Below are 6000 nucleotides of genomic sequence, written 5' to 3' on the forward strand. Positions count from 1 at the left end.
CCTATGCCTAAATATATCTCTCCCTTCTGTTTCTCATGAGAAATATAGCTATCTTTATTATGTAATCAGTAATATATCATTCCTTCTAAGCAGGATCTAATTTTAGCAACATGATGAATGGCCCAGGAATGTATTCCACTGCCCTCTGCAGAAAGGAATCTATATCAGACCTGCTCAGGTGTGTGTCATTTCTTCATATTGGGAGCTTTCAGCAGCCCAAGTGGCAGCTGGGTTTTTCTGACTGAAAGCCCCAAGTTCTGTCTCTATTTGGGCTCGGGCAGACACCACTAGGAAATGGCCATGTGTGAACAATACCTAGATTTGCTAGCTCAGCCAATTAGGTGTATGGTTCTCCTATGCCCGGGTTTATTGCACCAGCTAGAAAATGACCAATTGTTTTTTATCTTCATGTATGTGCAAGATCTGTTTGTGTAGGATCACACTCAAGTCCCCACTGCCTTCTTCCATTTCTAAAAATTTGATCTTTAAACAAAGATATTTCTTTAAAATATGGGAGTCAGGCTGGGCGTGGTGGCTCACCGCCTGTAATCCCAGCACTTTCCGAGGCTGAGGTGAGCAGATCACCTGAGGTCAGGAGTTCCAGACCAGCCTGGCCAACATGGTGAAACCCTGCCTCTATCAAAGATACAAAAATTAACTGGGTGTGGTGGTGCACAACTGTAATCCCAGCTGCTTGGGAGGCTGAGTTAGGGGAATCTCTTGAACCCAGGAAGCAAAGGTTGCAGTGAGCAGAGATCGTGCCACTGCACTCTAGCTTGGGTGACAGAGTAAGAGACTCCATCTAAAAAATAAAAAATAAATAAATAAATAAATAAATAAATAAATAAAATATGGGAATCAGTCTTGTATGATTAGCACCATAAGGAATCAGGAATTTTGTCTTTCTTGAGCTTCCGAGGGAACAAAAATGTTCATTTTCTTTCACACTGTCTGTGAGTTTTATAGCTGCTTCTGCACACTGATGGCAACTTATATCTCAATGACATCTTAATTTTAAAGCTGTTTTGCATTTATTTTTTATTGATCTGTGGGAAAGTCAAGGCAGTACCTTATCTCCATTTTGCAGGTGTGAAAATTGAGACCCAGAGAGATTAAATGACTTATTCAACTTCTAGGATGTGGCCTGGTAAGGGCTAAAATCTAAATCTCCATACCATCATCATCCTACTGTCTACGCTTAATTCTTAATGAAATCTTTGTAAGATGTAAAACAAAAGTTAGAGGTGTTTGTTTCTGCAGCTACCGTATATGTATAATTCTGAAATTCTTTGTACAACTACTACATTTGTTGATTCTAAGATATACTTTTTTCATATTAGTATGTCTGAAACTGAGATACATCTTTTTTTTTCTTTTTTTGAGACGGAGTTTCGCTCTTGTCACCCAGGCTGGAGTGCAGTGGCATGCTCTCAACTCACTGCAACCTCTGCCTCCTGGGTTTAAGCCATTCTCCTGCCTCAGCCTCCCAAGTAGCTGAAATTACAGGCACTTACCACCACACCCAGCTAATTTTTGTATTTTTAGTAGAGACAGGGTTTCACCATGTTGGCCTGGCAGGTCTCGAACTCCTGACCTCCAGTGATCCGCCTGCCTCAGCCCTCCGAAGTCCTGGGATTACATTCATAAGCCACTCCACCTGGCCTGAAACTGAGATACATCTTACAATCTATGGAGTATCATAATCTAACTGGAAGTTTTTTTCTTTCTTAGTGGTTGCAGTACATTGATTCTAAAGATGGCCCGGATCTTCACTCATATCCTGATGTCCTTTAGCGTGTCACTTTGCAGCTCCTCCCATGAAACCATCAAGTCTATTTCCCTACACCTTAAAAGTGGGTTGGACTTATCTTTATTTATTCCTGGAGAGGACACTCTTGGTGCCCCACCCATCCTCCCTCCTCCTTGCTACTTTAGCCTACCTGAATTCCAAATGCACCTGTGTTTCTTTGCCTGAGAACTCGCTCTGATTGCCAAAGCCTGATTTGTCTGCTCTGATGGCTTAAAAATAGATTCACACATTTTTTTATACTCTTCCCTCCCCTTTTCTTGAACGTGGGCCAAACTTTATGATTTGACTCGCTTCTATCAAATAGAATGTGGTGGAAATGACAGTGTGACTTTCAAGACTAGGCCATAAAAGGCCCTGTGGTCTCATGGTCTCTCTTGGATCACTCATTTTAGGGTCAGCATATGCCTTGTTGTGGGGACACTCAAGCAGTCAAATGGAGAAGTTGACATGGTGAGGAACTGAGGCCTCCAACTAACAGCCAGCACTGACCAGCCAGCCGTGCAAGTGAATCATCCTAGGAGCAGGTCCTCCAGCCTCAGTCAAACCTTCAGATTACTAAATCCCTGCCCATTTCTTAAATGCAAACTCATGAGGAACCTCAAGCCAGAACTCACCAGCTAAGCTATTCCAAATTTCTTCACCCTTGCAAACTGTATGAAATAATAAATATTTATTGTCATATTAAGCAACTAAATTTTGGGATAGTATGTTACACATTGGTATATAACTAAACCCATCTACATGACAGGTTGGAAATGTTGGTGGGTTACCTACTGGATGCACTTTCCACCAGTGACATACAGTAGTTAGTATCAATATAATAGCTTCCTCACCCCTTGAGTAGGATAACTGAATACCCAGGGTTTCTCCAGGGTAATTATGTTCCAGTTTCTAGAATAGTAACTGGATTGATAACACCCTTTATTGGCCATTTTCCCTTCCCTGTCTAACTTTTTTTTTTTTTTTACTTCTCTACTGATGTTTCTTCCATTTTCATTTTTTTTTTTTTTTTTTTTTTGAGATGGAGTCTCACTCTGTCACCCAGGCTGGAGTGCAGTGGCATGACCTCAGCTCACTGCAAGCTCCGCCTCCTGGGTTCACACCATTCTCCTGCCTCAGCCTACTGAGTAGCTGGGTCTACCGGGCACCCGCCACCAAGCCTGGCTAATTTTTTTTTGTATTTTTAGTAGAGACAGGGTTTCACCGTGTTAGCCAGGGTGGTCTCAATCTCCTGACCTCATGATCTGCCCCCCTCGGCCTCCCAAAGTGCCAGGATTGCAGGCGTGAGCCACCACACCCGTCCCCATCTTCAATATTAACAACTTACTCTCAAGTCCTTGTCTCAAAATCTCCTTTTGGGAAGTAGACAGCAAGAGGATGGGGAGGGGGAATGCAAACTAAGTAAGTTGTGTGTGATTAATTACCAAGTACTGTGTAGTTTTTCATTTAAAGTGTTTTTTCCATAGCTGCAGTTCAACAGTGCTAATCTGAGCTGATTAAAACAAACAAACCAACCCTCCCACTTCACACATATATAAATTTTGGTAAAAATACCCTCTCCACCATTTTTAATACAGTCTCAAACTGAAAACCAAGAAAGGAAAAGCCTCAAGTGCCAGATGCAAAGAGGATGCCCAAAGTTAGGGTGATCAGAGGGAGGTAAAATACAAATACTTACATGTGAACCGGATAGGAGTGAGACCTTAACAGCTGAAATTTTAGAGGCCCTGTGAACAGGATCCTATAGGCCTGAGCCCCAGAGAGTCAGGAGGAGGGGCCAGGCTACCTGCATAAAGCCAGGATTTCTGAAGAGCTGACTAATGTCCTCTGAATTGGGAACTAAAGAAACCACCCACTAGCCTAGGGGAATAGCAGGGAGGCTTGTAGTTTTTCAGGGCCATGAGAGTAACAGGCATCACTCAAAAGAAATGAATTTGTGTCATAAGTAAGATCTGAATTCTCATTACTTATGTACAGCAACCCAAAACTAAGAAATTATCTTAAAATCTTGTCCAGAATTGGTAAATTCAAAGGCACCTCACAAAGATGCTGTAGAGCACATGAAACTGTCATGGGCTTCTCTTTCACTTTCATCTTCATAAGGATGAGTTTACAGAAAGGAAATAAGGAAAGAAGCCACATAAAGAAGCAAGACACAGTGAAGCAGAGCCAACAGATGAAACAAATGGGAGAATTTGCATCTCAAGAGCTGGGAGTAACAGAATAACAATCTAAAAAGGACTTTAAAATAAATAGACTTAAAGCATTTCAAAACATAAAAAAAGAACACCAATCATAAACTAAAAATAACATCAATTTAAAAACAACAGGCAGATTGGAGGAAAACATCCTAAAAATGAAAAAAATGAGTAATTGAAATAAAAACCTCAATAGACCAGTTGGACTGTAAAGCAGATGTGGTTGATGAGCGAATAAGTAAATGGAAAGACAGATCTGAGGAAATTATCCAAAATACAACAAAAGAGAGAAAGAAAGAGATGGAAAATACAAAAGTTAATCAAATGAGATAGTCTTACATATGTTGATTAAGAGTTGCAAAACAGAAAAAAATGAAAGGATAAGAAGCAAAGAGATAATAATGAATAATTTTCACTATCCAAGACATGTGTTCTCTCATGTCTATATTCAACTATATTCCAGGGTGAAAATAAAATAAAGTCAATTTCAGACATCAAAAGGCTACTTTTTCAAATAGTACTTTATTTATTTATTTATTTATTTACTTATTTTTGAGACAGACTCTCACTCTACTGCCCAGGCTGGAATGTAGTGGTGCAATCTTGGTTCACTGCAACCTCCACCTCCTGAGTTCAAGTGATTCTCCTGCCTCAGCCTCCTGAGTAGTTGGGATTATAGGCACGCAGTACTACCCCCGGCTAATTTTTGTATTTTTAGTAGAGACGGAGTTTCAGCATGTTGGCCAGGCTGGTCTCAATCTCCTGACCTCAAGTGATCCACTCGCTTCGGCCTCCCAAAGTGCTGGGATTACAGGCATGAGACACTGCACCTGGTCTTCAAGTAGTACTTTGGCATATATATATATATATATATATATATATACATATCTATATCAAGATATACTTTGGCAAGAAGAAAGATTACCATGAAAAGAAGAGGGATGCAAGAAACCTTTAAAAGTGGATAAATGTGTTGGTAAATCTAAATAAACTCTCAATGGTATAATTAAAATGACTTTTTGCAAGTGTTTAAAACTAAGGTAGAAGTAAATTTCTAAACAACAAAACCATGGAAGATTGGAGGGCAGATGAGAATTAAAGTGTATATTATTTAGAAGGAAGTAAACAATATTAATTCTAGACTTTAATTTAGATGTGGGAATATTAATTTATGGGTAGTCATGGATTTATGGGTAAAAGGATGGAAATAGAATTCATAACGTGCATACCTGTGGGGGGAAATATTAAAATGTGAACTGGAATATTACCTACCAAATCATGATGGTAGTTTCCTCTTAGGAGAGAGGAGAGGTGACTGTGACCAGGAATGGATGAGGAGGCAAAGTAAAGTTCAACTTTATTTGAAAAATTTAAAATTTTTAAAACATTATAGGAAAAGAGAAATATCATATGCCTTGTATCCCCTTTCACTCTGCCTAGGGGACAAGGCGGGGGACATGGCCAGGCCTTCTACCGGTATTCAAGGTTCTTTGTAACCTGGCTCTATGTTTCCCAGCCAGCTTAGTTCCCTCCCTTCCTCCCAACACACAGTTTTCACCCTCGACAAGCCAGTCTCCTCATTTTTCATACATCCTCTGCTTGTTTTAGGATGCACACTTTTGTTGTCTAAATTCTCTTCGTTTTTCAAGGCCCTTCTTTCTATTCCCTGACATTGACAACAGCAAGTAGAGTTGTGTGTAGCACACAGTGCGTCGTACTATTCTGTTTAACTATCTTACAAACTATCTTATATTTTACATTTCATCTTAAAGTATTTACTTTAATTCAGTATCATTTCTTTGAAAGATTCTAATAGACTCTCAAAAATCAAGAACTGTGGTGTTGATCATACCCTGCCCTGGAATCATTCCTGGCGTGCTTCACAGATAAGTACATAGTCGGTGCTCAGAGTATATTTGTTAAATTGAAAGCCACCCCACTAGGGGAAAGGCATTGAAGAAAAGAACATGAACAAAGGAAATTTTGACCATC

The 6000-nt window shown here is 39.9% G+C and overlaps 1 long non-coding RNA gene across 1 annotated transcript; it reads left to right on the forward strand.

Annotated features, from left to right (window-relative positions):
• The first annotated feature begins 123 nt into the window (after window positions 1-123).
• Window positions 124-1903, forward strand: LOC134731813 (uncharacterized). Its single transcript, XR_010114407.1, has 3 exons — window positions 124-178; window positions 1088-1147; window positions 1732-1903. It is a non-coding gene; the product is annotated as an uncharacterized lncRNA (long non-coding RNA).
• Window positions 1904-6000: the final 4097 nt, after the last annotated feature.

The sequence above is a fragment of the Symphalangus syndactylus genome, chromosome 11, assembly GCF_028878055.3.
Source record: "Symphalangus syndactylus isolate Jambi chromosome 11, NHGRI_mSymSyn1-v2.1_pri, whole genome shotgun sequence".
Taxonomy (NCBI): domain Eukaryota; kingdom Metazoa; phylum Chordata; class Mammalia; order Primates; family Hylobatidae; genus Symphalangus; species Symphalangus syndactylus.